Source organism: Canis lupus, chromosome 7 (assembly GCF_048164855.1).
Source record: "Canis lupus baileyi chromosome 7, mCanLup2.hap1, whole genome shotgun sequence".
Classification (NCBI taxonomy): domain Eukaryota; kingdom Metazoa; phylum Chordata; class Mammalia; order Carnivora; family Canidae; genus Canis; species Canis lupus.
Window position 1 is genome coordinate 36,591,963 of NC_132844.1, and position 18,492 is coordinate 36,610,454.

General features: G+C 36.9%; 1 long non-coding RNA gene across 12 annotated transcripts in view; it reads left to right on the forward strand.

Annotated features, from left to right (window-relative positions):
* The window catches only part of LOC140636763 (uncharacterized), a 108,508-nt gene that overhangs the window by 61,030 nt on the left and 28,986 nt on the right, over positions 1 to 18,492 (forward strand). For 5 of the 12 annotated variants that reach the window (XR_012033983.1, XR_012033979.1, XR_012033978.1 and 2 more), the window contains one exon: positions 7,303 to 7,396. This is a non-coding gene — a long non-coding RNA (uncharacterized lncRNA). Of the gene's footprint in view, positions 1 to 496; positions 645 to 2,954; positions 3,124 to 7,302; positions 7,397 to 11,435; positions 15,373 to 18,492 lie in introns of those variants that run through there. The other 7 variants (XR_012033976.1, XR_012033980.1, XR_012033977.1 and 4 more) reach the window with 7 other exon arrangements.

An 18,492-nucleotide genomic window follows, 5' to 3' on the forward strand; every position in this document is an offset into this window, starting at 1 on the left:
TATAATACACAAAAAGTTCTTGAAAATTAATAAGAATAAGACAGATAACCTAATAGAAAAATGGGCAAGAGATTTCACAGGCATTTCACAAACAGGATATGCAAATGTCCACTAACCACAAAAAGGTGTTCAATCTCACTAATCATTCAAGAAACACAAGTTAAAATCACAATGAGATACCATTTCACACCAGAATGGCTGAAGGGAATGAAAATATTATGTTTTAACTAAGATGCACAACACCAGGAGAGCCTGGATGGGGAGATCCACTTGCAACAATTCCCAAAGGAGATGCAAATGAAGGAGTAATTGGCCTAAACAGGGAACAGCAATGGAGAAGGAAAGAAAGGAATGTGTGTGACAAAGCACAGAGAACTGCCAGAAATTAACTGATTAGATAGAAGGGGAAAGGAGAATGAGACAACAATGTTTCAAGCAAATACGGGAAGCCTAACCACCACATACTTCAAAGAATTTTTGTCTTCTTTCATTGTAGGAAAAAGGCACCATGAATTACAACCAATACTTTGCTGGATCTTTTTCATACGGAGTTTTATGTTGCACATATGAGACAAGATGCCAGAATGGTGCACATTAGAAACCTTGCATCTGCATATTTACCTAGAAAGGATAAATTATATACTGTATGTTAAGTTTTTTATCTCCATTTCCTCTTATAGCAATTTTCCATATTTATATGCAAATACTGAAAAATCACTGTCATGTAAATCTTTTAATTTTGTCACCCTAAAAAAGAATTAATCTTTTACAAAGTTTTATAATCATGAAGACCAATAAGCTAGAGTCTTGAATGACCCAACCATGTTTCTCTGTTGAACTTATATCAATTTCCCAAGAACTTATCAAGCTTAGGCAGAGAGCTTATTAGAGTCCATTGACTTAAATATTTGCAGGCTAAATTAAGATGCATCTTATTTATTTTATGGTAAGCTTTGTTTAGCATTTATCATTTAAAATTCCCAGGTCACCAAACTTCCAAAACAAGATCCAGCTGTTTTATGTCTTAAGTGAGTGGTCACTGGTCAAAGGGCATGTTTTATAAGTCAGAAGTTTGAGTGTGAGTCAGGCTGAGTCTGCCCTGGCAAAATTTGAAAGATAGCACATGTCTTCCATTACTTGGTTTTATTTTGATATGCTTTATTTTGAGGAATCCCCTCACATAAAAATTTTGATCCCACTTTCCCAGCCTCCCAGTGTCCTTATTTTGCCCTGTAATCCTTCTAGTTTTGCCTTCATCACATTTGTTCTGAGGCTGCACGCAATCATGTCTGAACTTCTTTCTCTCTTCAGAATTAACCAGTTGCCTCACACTCTTGCTAGGTAACAAATTAGATAATGGGTAGGCATTAATGCTCAACAATATCTTCTTAAACACTACTACTGAGAACACCCTTCATTTTATTACATCCCTAAATAAAAGCCACTCATACAAAAGTTCATAGTAAAGGACATATTTTTAAAGCAAAGATGTATTTCAAAGTTCTTTAAATAATGGAGTGTTAATCTTTTGTCCAGTTAACCAATATCAATGATTAGCAATATTTGTTTTATGAAGAATTTCTAGGTTTAGTAATTGCCATGTACCAGGGTTAAAGAAAAGAAAGAGAAGGGAAGAAATAGATTTCAATAAAAGGTAGCAGAAAGATTCCATACCAGATCCTACTTGGGATGACTATAGGTTGAAGACAGTAGACTGAAGAATGGTGACTGCAGAGAAATAAAGTAGAAAGGTTAAAAAAAAAAAAAAAAAAAGATGACGAGGATGAAGGAAACTGAAGAATAGAGGGGGGAAGAAAGATGGACAGAAGGAAGGAAGGAAGGAAGGAAGGAAGGAAGGAAGGAAGGAAGGAAAAAATGAACCTTGGAGTTATCATTTATCATTTTGAACACAGAACTCTCTGTATACTAGAAGAGAAATGCAAAAGTAAAATTTCCCCTTTAAAAGACAAAAGTAATTAGATGTTAATTATATACTAAATGCTTTAAGAAAGTAAATCATTTGTAAACGAGGTGTTCCACACCTCATTTGATGATGGAAAAATGAAACTAGACTTCAAGAAAAATTATTTTGTTAATGACTTTTAGAGGTTGCCCCTCTGTATTTCCTTTATTTCAGACAACCAATAAGAGAGAACATATTCCAACTTCTTTTCTTGATGTTTATATAATGGTTCATTCTTCTGAATTTCCCTGATCAAATAGTAACTATAGTAGAAAACAGATGAGCCCAGAGTGAAAATTTTTGTGTCTTTACTAATACATGAATATAAATGGAAAATTATAATGGAAATTTTCCAATTTGTTTGCTATAAATAATAAGTATCAAAACTTTTTTCCAACAAACTAAACCAAAAACTATGTAATTATTAAAGTCCTGGAACCTGAACTATAATGCAAATACTTCTACAGAATTAACACATAGGAATTATATTCATAGTTTGAATTTGGTATTCTCTAAGACTCCATGGTGCATTCATGGCCTATATAGTCTAAACAAATGATGGTGGCCTCGGGACCAATAAAGCCAAGCCAAGTGGACAGGGCAGGAGATTTCAGGTGCAGAGTTCGGTGTTCCCTGGACCCAACTCTCAAAAGACACTAGCACTTGAGAAAGCTGCACAAAAAGGCTTGTTGGAATAAGTTAATGAAACCTCAGAGTTTCACTCCTACACTCCAGCCTGGACAGGAAATGTATGGCCCTTTCTAAACCTGTCCTGGTAACAGTAGAAACATCAAAAGGGAGAAAGAAAGACTTGTGTTTGGGGTTTTGCTTTTTTTTTTTTTTTTTTAGTTGACCTATTTAGGGGAACAAATGTATTTAAGTTTCAACTACACATCAGTGTAGGCTCTGCTAACCCACACACAGCTAAAAAGATTCAGCCATATTTGGCAAGCTACATTTTGAAAAGCATCACTTTCATTATTGTTTTCAGAGGTAAGACTGGAGCTCTGAAGTACAGTCTGTCATGAAAAGAGGCATATGGAATGAATATTTACAGAAAATAATGTCATGCAAATTGCAAAACTCCAATATACTAGCAAGAAAGAAAATACCAAAAGTGAAGGAAAAATACAAAATAGAGGAAAAATGAATTGCAAAAGGTAAAACAAGGGATGTTTGAAAGTTCATCGAGAAATCTTAGCACAACTAATACTATAACTAAATCTAAATGTGGAGAAAGAAACATAGACGAAGAGATTCCATTAGCAGCTCCAAATCTTCCTGATTTGTTCATCAATTTCTTCCAGATACTATTTCAAATATGTCTGACTTTCATTAATGAGCCCATGGAATATAAATATCAGCAATAACATCAGAGACCATGTCAAACAAAATGAACTACAAAAAATAATTTCTGATTAAGAACATATTCAGGTTATATTAAAAATAGACATGATCCTCCTGGAGTTTTACGTGTATACTTTAACCTTTAAAATTTGCAATCCAGGCAAGCACAAATTGGTAGTCACATTTCTAAAGTTGCAAAAGTCAGAGTCTAAAGAAAAGGCAAACATGGTGCTACTGAACTAGGGAGTTGGGAAGAAAAAAGTCAGTAGGCAAGTCGGGGGTATATTTCAGGCAGAAAAAAACATAGCAAAGCATCCTGACACATCTCTTTACATAAAAGCAAAAGCTGTCCAGGAAAATCTATGGATACTAACTACCATAGGAAGTTTGTTTCCATTTGATTTATTATTTGTATTGATAATTTGGCATTTAAAAATCAAAGATTTGTTTTTATATTTATAAAATATTCCAAATTAGATGACTTATTATCATATCAGAGAGAGAAAATAATCAAAGACTTATCCTGAAGAGGAAAATATTACTATTAGAGAATACTGAATACTATGTACAGTTTTGCATGAGGAAAAAAAGTGAACATATAAATATGAGAAAGGAAAAGAGGAAGCAACTAAGAATAAACAGGCATTAATAACCTATGAGTTGAACATAAATTAATAATATGAAAGTTTTATAGAAGGAAATAATACAAAATGATGATATGCAAAGATTGCTTCTAAAATATTTTGCATTATCCAGCTCCTGTAAGCAGAAATAAAACAAGCATACCTGGGATACCCACTATTATTTTAAACTTTTCTATATGTAGTAACTAAATAATTAAACCAATAAAAATTAAAAGAATTTTTTTAATTTGCAAGGAGAAAAAATTATTTGCACACGATACAGTTTCCCTTAGAAACTTCAAGGGGAGAATTTTCTATCTTCCCCTGAATTTGGCAATAAAAAGAAAATGAAATAATTGTCTCTGGCAATAAAAAGAGAATTAAATAAGATGGAAAAAACTTCTTCCTAAGCATGAGAGCAAAGGCAGAGTTCACAATGAAGGATTGTCAGATTTGAAAAACACGAAAATTTTCATGGCAAGAAAATCTTTTAAGATACCTTTAAACAAATACAAAGGAGAGATGCCTGGGTGATTCAGTGGTTAAGCATCTGCCTTCAGCTCAGGGCATGATCCTAGAGTTCTAGGATTGAGTCCCATATCAGGCTCCCTGCATGGAGCCTGCTTCTCCCTCTGCCTATGTCTCTGCCTCTCTCTCTCTCTCTCTCTCTCTGTGTCTCTCATGAATAAATAAATAAAATCTTTTTTAAAAATTAATAATAAATAAATAAACACAAAGGAAAATGGCATTTGGGGAAAAAAGTTGTGCAACATACGTGATGAACAGTTAATATGCTTTACTACTATATTTAATATGCTTTACCATATATGGTTAATATGCTTTACCACATATAACTTAATCACATGTATCATATACATATATATGATCAATATAATTAAGATAAATATTCCAATAAAAAAAGACAGGAAGTATAAACATGTATAAAAATTTTCAGTGGCTGATAAATAGATAACAAGATGTTCAACACCATCATTAATCAAATAAATGCAAACTTTAAATAATAACCAATCATATTTTAGTTCTCCAACTGGCAGAGTTTTCATTCTGAAAGTAAATGCACCAATTTATTTTTTTAAAAAAATTTAAGATTTTATTTATTTATTTATGAGAGACACAGAGAGAGAGGCAGAGACATAGGCAGAGGGAGAAGCAGGCTCCATGAGCCTGACGTGGGACTCAATCCTGGGACTCCAGGATCATGCCCTGAGCCAAAGGCAGATGCTTAACTGCTAAGCCACCCAGGTGTCCCAATTTATCAAAAATTTAAATGCAAAAAAAAACAAAACAAAAATTTAAATGCATATGTAAACTTTGACTTAGCAATTTCACCTCCTTATATCATTAATCACATACATACCAAGGGCATATAAACAATTTTGTTCATCGTAACTGAAAATTGGAAAAGGCCTAGATATTCAATAATAGATGAATTTAATAAACTATGCATGAGATAGGCCAGTATTTGTTTAAATAAAAGCATGCAGTAGATAATTCTCCTGATATATTCACATGCATTGGGGGGGGTGGGGGGAGGAAGGATATTAACCAAAATGTCAACAATAAAAATTTCCAAATTGTTTCAGGGTCTGCAGTTGTGACAAGATCAAATGGCCTCTTGCTCCCTATGGAAAATGAAAGAATCTTTTCTTTCAGTTTATATATCAAATGAGGGACACCTGGGTGGCTCAGCGGTTGGGCAGCTGCCTTTGGCTTGCTCAGGTCGTGCCCAGATCCCTGGGATCAGGGATTGAGATCCGGGCTTGAGTCTGGTATTGGGCTCCTTCTCATTTTCTCTGAGTACCATTTTTATAAAATAAGAGTTTTGTATAGCAAACTTCTTTAACTAAAATTGTTAGAACACACTTTCTTGACAACTGATCGATTAACCCAGAGGTTAGTTGGACCATGAAGGCACATATATCAATTTTATGGGAAAACACACTTTTATGACTCTCAAAAGAATCTGAGACTGAAAACATAATGCTAATAGCAAATCAACCTGAAGCCTGAAGGAAGCAGTCCCAGGTGGCAAGAGTGCCACATGCTCCCCAGAGGCACCAAGAGAGCAACAGTGCCTGAAGCAACAGGTCCACTGCAAGCACCAGCATCCAGGACTTCCCCTCCACCTAGAGCTTACAAGGAGTTTTAGAAACAGAAAAGGCAGCTCTTTGTCAAAGTTTCCAAATGTTGCATGTGCTTAACCTGTGACATGCAAAGATATGTAATGTTATAAAAATAATTTTTATTTTTCGCAATCTTTTACAACACACACACACACCTTCTAAGGAAAGTGTTCTAAACTTTCTCAATGAACCACTGGACTGTTAGGGGGCAGACAGGTGTATGGATAGAAAGGAGAGTGGTGCTACTAGAAAAACCATAGGTTGCTGGGCCCCACCCCAGAGTTTCTTATTCAGTTGGTCTGGGGTTGGGCTTTATAATTGGCATTTTTACAAGTTCCCAGGAATATTAATGTTGCAGGTTCTAGAGTCCAAACTTAGAGATCCAGTAGATTACAGCTAAAATTCTTTTCATAAGCAATAGATGAAAGAGAATCAGAGAAACAAAGGAGGATTTGTAAAACTCCTATGGGGAAGGGGCTAGATAAAAATTTTAGAAAGGAAAAAGAAATGGGGTGACCTTGAGAAATGATAAAAGAAATTTCAAAAAATCCTCCTTCATCCCTGTCACCAACCCCTGAAGAAAATCCATACTTATTCTTCAAAGCATCTGTAGTCAGATATGTATCTTTCTGAGCTTCTTTCATTTGTCCAACATTAACTTACTGAGCCTATCATCTATGCTAAGCACTAGTCAAGGCTCTGGGGTAATATACAGAGACCAAATCCCAATGAACTTGAAGCTCACATTCCAAGAAAGGGAAACAGGTCATAAACAAATAGTCCTGATGGTGTCAAGTCCTGTACCGAAAAATAAACCAGAGTAAGAGGATAGATAGTGATATGAGGTGGAAAAGATGGCTGTGGGATTTGAGAGACGGTGGTCAGATAAGGCTTCCCTTATAAAATAGCATTTTAGCAAAGATCTGAAAACATGAAAGAGAAAGCCATCTAGATATCTGAGGGAATATGGCAGACAAAGTGGGAATTGCAAATATTCTGAAATGGAAGCACGTCTGGGTGTTTGAGGAACATCTGTAAGGCCCATGCAACTCTAACAAAGAGATATAAAGATGGTAAGAGATAAGGGGAGAGGTAGCAGAAAGCCAAATAATATAAAGCCAAATAGGCCTTAGTAAGAATTTTGACTTTTATAGAGCATGAATGGAAAGCCATGGCAGGTTTTAAGTCAGGAGGATGACTACCTCACTTTTTTCTTTTTTGGAAGGACCCCATGTATGGAGGTATATGTATAAGGAGCAGACTACACTGGATCAAGGATAGAGCAAGATTCTAGTTCAAAGGCTGCTATAATAATCCAGGTGAGAGGTGGTGTTGCTCACAGTGGTGTAACTGCATAGAGAGTCGTAAGTAGTTGGATTCTGAATATGTTTCAAAGAGTATGTTATCAAGATCTGCTGATAAATTGGATGTGGGATATGAAAGGAATCAAGAGTGATTTCAAGGTTTTTGGCCTGAGCAACTGGAAAATTGGAGTTGTCATACATGGAGGAGGTGGCATGACTGTGGAAGTAGCAGAAGAGAGAGCTACAGGTATGGGGTCCAAGGGAGAGGTCAAGAGGAATAGTCAGCAAAGAGATTGTAAAGCTAAGGACTAGATGAACTCACCTAGGGAATAAAGAAAGAAATGATCCCAGAACTCAACCCTTGGAGGCCTTCTAACCTTTTAAGATTGCAAAGATAAGGACAATCCAACAAATGAGGCTGAGAAAGAGCACTTGGTAAAATGAAAAAAAAAAAAAAAAAAAACCTGGAGATGAAGGGCTCCACTATAGCCAAGAAAAGTGTTTCAAGAGGAGAATGACCAGCTCTGTCCAACTCTTAGAACAGGAGGGTAGAACAAGGGATGAGAATTAATCATTGGATCTGACCATATGGAAATCACTAGCGACCCTTATAAGGGCAGTTTGGCTGAAATGGTGAAAACAAAATTCTAGCTGGAGTAAATCCAAAATAAAACGCAGCTGTCCTTATCACTGGGTCAATCTTTCCAAAGCCAGAAATTTAGAGTTAATCCTTAACATTTGCTATCTTCTTCACTACAATAATGATTCATAAGTTCAGTATTGATTCTCCTTCTGAACATCTCTCTGTCTACTTCTTTTCATGTCCAAATCACCATCCAAGTCTTTTGTCCAAACCAACATTACCTCCCACTGGCTCAACTTCCTAGTGGTCTCAAACATCCACCGTTGGTCCCTTCCAGATCATTCCCCACTCAGAAGCCAGTGAAATACCTTCTCAAATCAGATCCAACCATGCCATTCTCCTGCTTAAAACTTTTTCAGTGGTTTCTACTGGTCTTAGAATAAAATTTAAAACTCATAAAACAGGGGTGCCTAGGTGGCTCAGTTAAGCATCTGCCTTCGGCTCACGTCATGATCCCAGTGTCCTGGGTTGAGCCCCACGTTGGGCTCCCTGCTCAGTGGGAGCCTGCTTCTCCCTCCTCCTTTGCCCTTCCCCCCACTCACGCTTGCTCTCTCTCTCTCTTAAATAAACAAACGCATAAAACACACAGCCATAGCAATAGCTGTTCAGCCCCCAGTTTTCTCCTAATCTTCATGTCTATTCCATGTTGCCCTGCCCTCAGCTGATTTCTTTTCTGGGAACCTGAAACCTTAGTAAAGAGGCATACAGACCATAATTAGTTCCTGAGTCTATCCCAATATAAGGGCTCTAGAAAAGGCCCACAACCAAACCTATCCCTAAAATATCCTGGTTGGACCCAGGGTAAGAAGTACAAATGGAGGCCCACATACTACATGTCTAAATATTCAAAAGTTATAAATCAAAGCTAAAAACCCATTAAGTAAAATGTATTCTGTCCTTCACCCTTTATAGTGATCTGGAAGGCTAGATCAAATTTAGAATTTTCACATTCCTGAAAGTTCTGAGGCAAACGCCCTCTTTCTATTTCTGTCTGCTGCCCCATCTGAGCCTGCAAGGACATTATATGCATTTCAGTATATTTTTTCTTAGTCCTTGTTTTTGCATTGATCAAAAATGTACTGAGTACCTACCATGCACCAAACAGTGCATTAGACAATGAGACTTCACCTCAGCCTGCATGTCCTATCTCCAACCATCAGCCCCTAAACTGGCGATTTCTAGGATTTTCCTTCTGCTAGAGGGTTCTACACTTGGAGGAAAAAGTTCTACATATATCCCAAAAGCAGGCTTATGGACCTTTAGGGCAGGAAAGTCCCAAATCCCAGATACTCAGGTTATGGTCTAGATGGGTGAACATGAACTCTAGGTGGTCATTTACCCTTTGTCCTGAGAATGCCTTGTTCCCTGGATCCAAGGAATCACTGGAAAAAGGGCAAAGGAGGACCTTCCAAGGGATATGCCCTATAACATGGGTAGCTTTTACTCAAGTTTAAGGGCAATACTAGCCATACAACATCCTGCTGCTAATAAGCTCTCTGGAGCTGCTCAGTCTCCACCCTGAACAATGCTGGGCTGTTCAGCTTTCCTTCCATCTATAAGCCAACCCAGGGTCACACTTCCAATAACTCCCTTTTCTCCTTTTCAGCCAGTGAGAATGTTGCCTGTGGCTTGCAAGCCCAAGAAAATTCATTAACACAATGTGGCCTTATGACAACACATGGCCTTAAATTGCTTGGGTGGTTCTGCATAATCCCCTTCCTGTCCATCTCTTCAGCTTTGCTTCACGCTATTTTCTGCCATCACTCTGTGGCCACACTGACTTCTCTCAGTCTGTCACAAAAGCAAAGTTCCTGCCCACCTCAGTACCTTTGCACATGGTAATCCCTCTGCCCGCGCAGACCACCTCTTCACCTAAGTATTACTGTCTTTCAGGAACCAGAGTAAATATTATTTGAGGAAGCCTTTCTGCTCACACCCCATTCAAGCATCACGACTGCACATTTTCATAGCAATGCACATGTCTTCTAAGCATGTATCACTAATGGTTGATTATTTGTAGAATACAAGTATTCCTGATAGAACCTATGTGCTACCAAGGAAACCCCATCTGTATTGTTCATTACTCTGTAAACATCTAGTGTGACACATGATGCAGAGTAGATGTTCAATAAATAGCTGTTGGATGAATAAACCAATGGTACCCCCTATAACCTGATGATTTAATACCCTATCGGCCAGAGCCCAATTTTCTTCTTTGTGTCCTATATCCCAACTTCCTTCACATCCAGTTTCTGAATAAATCTACCATCTCACATTGCACCCCAAAAGAAACTGAGCTCTCTCTTTTCTCAATTAACAGCAATGTGTTGAGTGCCTATCATGCACCACACAAGGTATTAAGGAGGCCACAGAAACCATGGAAACCTGCCCCTCACCTTCAAAGAGTGTGCAGTCCTCATAATAACAACATGCTGGCCGTTAAAGCAACTAGATTTCCCTTCCTTACCTATGCTTCACATCACTGAGTTCCCACACTTGCTGCTGGTGGGTCCCCTACGTCCATATTACCTGCATGCTCACTTCCACTAACAGGGAATCCCTGGGCAGTACTACATGACTACATGTTAACAATGGGTATAATTCTGGCAATGACTGGCACAATTTGGACCTCTAGATGGTCTGGTTTCCTCACTTTTAGGTCTTCTTTCCATACACCCCAAAATCAGGCCACATATCTTATCTAAATGTAACAAACCTTGGATTCCTGTCCTCAGTCCTCTTCTATTCGTCTTACTTATCTACAAACCTTGCCCTGACCTTATTATAAAGGGCGTGGGGATGAGCAGTGAAGAGGAAATCTGCTTATTTCAAATTTCTGGATACTTGGATTCTAGATAAGTGGATGCCTGCTATAAAGATTTTTTGCTAAAATTTAGATAAACAGATGTCTGCTAGAAATAAAATTATATTCCTGACAGCCTCACTGTAGAATGACTTCTGACCACACAGAAAAAATAACCTTCTTTTAAAAAAATCTCTCTTAAAACATAAAAAGATATAAAATTAGTACCCCAGAACAAAGGGACATTTTTCTATGGTCATTCCCTTCTATACTAGTTTTTTAGAAACACGCAATGGAAGGAAGAAGATTTGGTTTTCTGAAAAATACATGCTTTTAAGAGGCTATAAAAAGAAGTCATTCATCCATAAAGGGAAAAATCAGGAATATAGAGAGCCAAAGGGGCTATCTTCACACTTTTTGGCAGTCTTCCTCATGGCTGGTTTTTCCACTAAAAATTGAATATCTTTTTTTTTTTTTTTTTTCACAAAACAAAATATACTTAGAGATATTACTGTGAGGGAAAAAAGTCTGCTAATGTAATTTATAAAAGATGTCACTTTCATAAAATGTACTCATAACAAAAGATGCTCATTTTTCCTCTTTTCTAGTAACAAGTCTAGGCAGGACTATCTTAAGGTAACAATTTCTTAATTAACTATTGCAAATCATCGTAAGGAATTAAGAAGCTTAAGATTCTATTCTCCAAGTAGGTTATCGGGTAAGTGCTTTCACTAAATTTAGGGGGGTTTTTTGGTTAATTAAAAAATAATTAGCATTGGCCACACTTTTCAACTTTTTTGCATTATATTCCATTCAACACACTTTCCTAGGAATGATGTTCTAGCATGTGTTAAACTTTTCAAGGAAAGAAATGAAACTTTTAGGTATTGATTAATTTCAAAATATGATTCTAATTAGAACAAAATCACTTATCCTTTTTAACCTATCACTATAAATTATTCTATATTAAAATTAGACAAATGAAATATTAACTGAAGAAGGCTATAATCTAGAAAATTAGAATGACATGTTCCTAAAATTTTAAGACTTTGAAAAAATCATTACCCAATATATGTCTTTAAATCATTCACATAAATATTGCACTGAAACTAAGAGTGAAGGAAGCTGTTCTAGGGGATGGGTTACAGCTCAATGAGATTCATAGACTAGGAATTCTGTTATTTTTTAGCAATTTATTGTGAGTTTAGCAAAGTGTTTATAGTAGTGTCTCATTTGTTATTGATTCATGAGAAATTTGAAGGCTGATTATTTGGCATTCTTAAAAATACTTTGTACTAAGTTTTTAAAATGTTACTCCTTCATATTTTAAAACTTTTAGGTCCTCCAAAAAGGAAGTCTCTTGCATTGATCACTGATCTTTTCTGTTCCCCTGCCCAAGGGATGAAGGAGAATTACCCTCTTTATTAACTATGATTCCTTTGGTTGCAAATGTCAGAAGACCCAATGAGTTAGAAAAAAGATAAATATTTGTCTCCCCTAACCAGAAAGTCCAGAGGAGGACTTGCCTCAGGCTTTATTATGATTGATACTGTGTATGGTTTTAACTACCATCTTCCTTTAAGATTCCTTCCATCTTCCTTATAGTCTCATGTCTCTGCTCCTCTTTACAGCAAAACTCCTTGAAAGAGTTGTCCATACTCAGGAATTTCATTTCTGCATTCTCCATGCTTTGATGATAGTGCTGGGCATGAAAGCTGTGTGTCCATCACTGAGCTAGATCACAGGAACACTCCCAGCCTAAGGGGATGAGGCCTCCTTTCATAACACCACTAGCCCCCACATTCTAGGGTATCCCAGCTTCTCAACACCAACAACAGCTTTCCTTTCCAAGATCAGCCGCAAGTGGTGAGCTAGGGTAGGAACAGGGAGAGGAAGCTCTAGACACCAGGGAGAGTCTCTGGGAACAGGATGTTCACTCAGAGTCCCCATTTCTCAGCTCCCAGGTGGTTTTTCTCCACTCCTACCCCTCCCAGGTTTTTTTCCACATTCCTTCCTCTCCTGTGAGTAGTTCCTTTGCCTTCCTTTCCCTGTTCTCCAGCCCAGGCTTCTAAGAACTCAAAGAACCTCTGAATCTCTCAGCCTGACATTTCAGCTACCAGCCTTTCTCTACAAATGCCCTAGTCTTGGGGGCTGCTTCAGATGTAGGTGACAGTTGTCCAGAGACAAGGACTTGGGAAGGAAGAGTTGTCAGGGTACTTCTAACAACAAAAGGAAATATTCAAGGTATAGATTAATACCTTGAGATATTATCCAGCCACAGTTTTTGTGTTGTTGTTATTCTTTCGTTATTTTATGTTTTATGTTGTTATTATTCCAACTGATGCTAAATTAACATTAGCATCTCCAAATCTCACACTTCCAACAACATAACTAGAGTTGAATTTTTATTTTCCAGGGGAAAAAAGGAGAGAGGTAAGTTTAAATTATATCTCTAACTTGGGAGAAATATCTTCAAGCTAGCATTATCCATTCAGTGGGACATTTATTATCCTTAAACCGGTAAGTCCCTCGTTGAATAAATTATTCTACATTCCTGCAATAAAAAAAATATGCAGCCATTATAAGAATGAGGTGGGTCTCCATGTGCTGTTATGAAACCATCTTTAAGACACTGTTAAATTTAGAACAGCAAAGTATAAAATGATCAAATCCCATTTGTGCATGTGTTTTAAAATAATGCTACTTAAATTTTTAACATACCTTTAAATTACACTTTCATGTATATACATGAAAAATTTCTGGAGGCATACATTAGAAACTATTGAATGGCATTACCTCCAGTGAGTGACACTATGGCTAAGGATCGACTAATCATTTTTAATTGGATAGACTTTTACTGTTTGATTTTTTTTTCCATGTGCACATAATTTCACAATACGAAAATAAACACAATTCAATTCTTTACTCAACTATATTTGAAGGTCTATGTTCTTTCAAAGCATATGCAAGTTAGGTCAACAAGGGATTCAGATTTTTGCTTACAAATATTTTTTCAGAAGTGGCTCAGGCATGGGAAATTAATTCGAAATCTCATCCTTAAATGGTCTCCTCTCCCTGCAGGGTCTCTGACAAATACATATACACAGAGGAAAATTAATCAAATAAACACTTGATTGCTCTGAGTCTGCAATCCAGCAGCATGCTAAGCCACAGAAGACCACCTGGAGACTCATGCCTAGGTTAGGCAAGCCTATATAACCTGGAATCAAAACAACAAAAATGGCCACTTTTGCCTCTTTCTGTCTCATGCCTTCAATTAAATGAGATCTTCCCACTCCAAAGCAAGGAAGTCCGATACAGAATACACCAAAGAGAAAAACTGGCAAAGCACTAGAGCATTTGCCCATGCCCAGAGCAGTGAGAGCTGATCTACAAAGTCTGAGCCCAGACTGTTCTCAAGAAATAGGCCATCAACTTGGTGGCCATCAGCAAGAGGCTCCCAAGGGAGTGGGACATCAGGACAGAGACAGAACATATCCAGAAGTATTGCCCTAGTAACCATCATTGACGCTGGGAAAGGGCCTCTACTTTGGGGTAGACTCAAATGCCTGTCCTTAGCTATTTGCAATCAAAGAATAAGGAAGGCAATCCACTCCTGCTAGGAGCCAGCCCTAAATTTACTTCATACAGAGTATTTCTTCAAGATCCAGCTGTTTGCATGGAGACACCATCTGGTTGGCAAAGTCACTTTTTAAAATGTATTTGCAAATGGTCACCAATGTATTTACCTTGATTAAATGTGTCATCTTTCATTTCAGAACTAATTTGAATTAAATTTGGCTAGTATTTTAGAGGATGACAGATTATTTCAGTCTGGTAGAAACATTAACATTGAGAAGCCAAATGACAAAAAGCATCAAATCAAATGGAACTCTGAGGACTACTTCATTGAAATAACAACAACATTATCTTTAAGTGTTTTTCCATACAAGATAGCATTCTAATGCCCAGCCCCCAACATTATCTCACCACAAGAAAACACACACCCAAAAAAGAGTCAGTGGTCCAAGCTATGGCAGATGTTTTAAATGTTTGTTGGGCTAATATTTAAAATACTGGTCATAGATATTTATTTATAACATCTTTAACATCCATGTATTTCCGAATTTCAAATGGTGCCTAGAACAAAGTAGGCAAGCAATAAATATCTGTAGAATAAATGAATGAATATTCAAAAGAAGTCTTAAAACAAAAGAATATTCTTTAGTGAACCCTGTTTATTAACAGTTTTATTCAGTTATCTCAATCTTTTATTGCATCTTTTCTAATTATATTGTGCTTTTCATCATCTTCAGAACTGAAAATATTTCTTAGTAAAATAGGAGGCAATAATATATATGTGCAGTGTCACTCCACTCCTCCATCAATTATATATTTTAAGAAATTTGAGGGACACCTGGGTGACTCAGTGGTTGAGCGTCTGCCTTTGGCTCAGGGCATGATCCCAGGAGTCCAGGATCAAGTCCTACATCGGGCTCTGTGCAGGGCATCTGCTTCTCCCTCTGCTGTGTCTCTGCCTCTCTCTGTGTGTCATTCATGAATAAATAAATAAAATCTTTTTTAAAAAAAAAGAAATTTTGCTATTTTGAACTTGTCAAAAAATTTAATGTATATGTTTAGTAACTCAGATTGAAAACATAAATTTGACTATTAAAATTTTAAAAAAAGAAAACATGTAAAAAAAATATCAGCCTGAATCTTTTACACAACCCATACATATAGATATGTCGCAATGTGTCCATTTCACAATGACAACTCTAATGGTTAAACATAGGCATCTCTGCTTATTAAGACTGAGGAATTAGGATTCAAACTTCATGGCAGTGCCTTTAGAATCAAAGACCTTCCCAGGCCAGTGTCAGCTGTAGCAAAGATGTCAATTAGATGGGGAGGACAAGATACCAGGGCTGCCGAAGACCAAAAGCCTCTATTGATGGGTAACTCATGTATAATCAACACAATAAACTAGAAGATCATTTGAGATGTATGTAGCTAAAAATAAGGATGAAACAATTGGCTGGGGCCAGACAATGAAGGGTGCTGTATATCAAACGAGAAATACTGAATTTCATTCTGTTGCAATGGGAAACCATCAAGAGATTTTAAGTAACAAGATGACATGAGTTCGACCAGGAGTTAGCAAACTGCTCAAGGTCCAAATTTGTCACGCTACCTATATTCTTCTAAATAAAGAGTCATTGGAACATAGCCACACCACTCTTTACATATTATCTATGGCTGCTTTTGCTCTATAACATTAGAGTTGAGTAGTTGCAAGAGATACCAGGACTAACTACATCACCCACAAAATCTAAAATATTTATTGTCTAGCCCTTTACAGAAAACATGTGCTGGCCCCTAATATAGACTAGTACCTTAGAAAGAATTCTGGTGGCAGAAGACAGAAAATTAGAGGCAAGGAAACAGCTTATGAGGTTCATCACTTGGGAATATTTTCAATGAATAAAACGTGGGGCTATGAAAAGACTTCTTTAAGAATAAAAATCTGCATTCTTATTGAATACAGCCAGTACCTTGTAAAATCTAGGGCTGAAAGAACTCTGAATCACTACTTATAAGTTATCTTCCCAAGAAGGTTAAATATCAAACTGGATGGAATATATAGTTGTCTTTGTGTGGGTTAGAATATGAGGATGTTTTAGGCCATTTGGTTTTTGTTTATCTGTTGCTTTAGTTTTGTCTATCACAGCATTTGTTTTCTGGAATTATATATTCTTAGAAGCCCCTCCCCCAACTCCTTTCAGTCATTCATCACAATAATAAATGTTTACTGTTTACTGTGTGCTTTGCAGTGTAGATTATACCACAAAAAAAGACAAAAATCCCTGTCCCTGTGAAGTGTACACTCCAGTGGAAAGAGACAAAATGAAAAAGTAAATTATATGGTATATTAGATGGTGAAAAATGTCATGTGGAATAGGAAGTAAAGATGGTGTGTGAAGGAGGGAAGAAAAGGAAAACAGCAAAGTCATGTTGGGCTTTATAGTAGGCCTGTGCAAGAATTTTGGCTTTTAACCTGAGTGAGATGGAAAGGCATTGGAAGATTCTGAGCTGTGAAGTGACATTATCTAGCATATTTTTAAAACCTCACTGTGGCTGCTGTAGGAACAGCCCAAGAGGGTAAGAATAATTATAGAGAAACTGCTTAAGGAAGCTACTGGAAAATCCAGGTGAGGGATGATGATAGCTTGGACTAAGGTAATATGGGTGGAAGTGGTCAACAAAATTGTCAAATTCTGGGAATAGTTTGATGGTAGATCTAAAGGTCTTCCTGATGGATTGAGCATGAGTTAGGAGAGAAGAGTTAAGAGTGATCCAAAGCTTTCTGGCCAGAGCAAGCTGGAAGTATAAGGTGTTATTAAATAGAATAGAGATGACAGTTGTGGGAGTTGAGAAATCAGAGGCTCAAATTGGGATATTTTAATTTGAGATGTTTATGGATATGCAAAAGAAAGTATGCTAATGTTAAAGGTCAGGTTGATGTAATGAGCATGTAAAGCTTTAAAGGATTTTTAAAACATAAAGAATCTACCTTTTAAAAAAAAAAAAAAAAAAAAGGATATTTGTCCCATTCCCTTTTTATCACAATTCCAGCCAGCGATGATAGATACATTTTAAGAGGAAATGCACTTTCCATCTTCTTAGATAAATCAAAAGGATCCAGTATTTATCCTTAGAGCAAAAGCAAATATATCAAGCCAAATTTTTAAAATACTTATTTAAACCGCTAGAACTTTTTTGTTCCCTAAGACTATGTGTTAGATTTATTGTCTTGAAATCTACCCATGACACGGTAATAAATAAGTAAATGCTCTGGTCTGAATCTTCTATTTAAAGTTAGATTTCTGAGTGTTTTTTAGTTAATTACAATCAGCCGTTCCCCATAAAACTTGAGAACAGAGCTGAACTGCTAAGAGAGTGCCAGCTTCGAGGGCACTACCATGAGGTTTTATTTGATGTCCTTTATTATTCGAAAAGAATTTGTTTATAAAAGGAGGGATTCAAACCATCAGAAGCAACAAACAAATGCCCTGCATGGCTGAGTCTATCAGCTATTGATTCATGAATCATTTGGAAAACTCCTTTGAAAATCCTCGGGCATCACAAATTTTGTTCAGTTCAGCTTTGCTATTTGCACCAGAAATCATGGTCTCAGAAATGGAAAATGAAGAAAATGTTCTCTGGAGTGTTTAAAACACACATGCAACTGGATTCACGAGGCAAGACTGAAATAACAGCAGCCATTTTTTGTGATGGTTTGAGAATTCCATCTATTTTAAGTTTATGTATTGTGTAATCACCACAGCACATCATTGATTTAGAAGATGTTAAACAACATGAAATCATGACAACCAGCAGCCTTGTGTGAGAACAAAACCTCTAAAGAGACTGCAAATTGTAACATGGTTGCTTACATCCCCAACCGTCTAGAGTAAAATTTATTATCTATTCTTCAGTAAACCATTGTAAAATGATGTGGCCTCTAATTGTGATTATTGGGGAATTCAAGCTCCTTCCACATGAAGAAACTAAGCATGTGTGATGTGGAAACATTCATAATGCATGTCTCCCTGGGTGAAGCCTGGCATCTGAAATCCTGTCCATTTCTGGAGATAGCCCCCA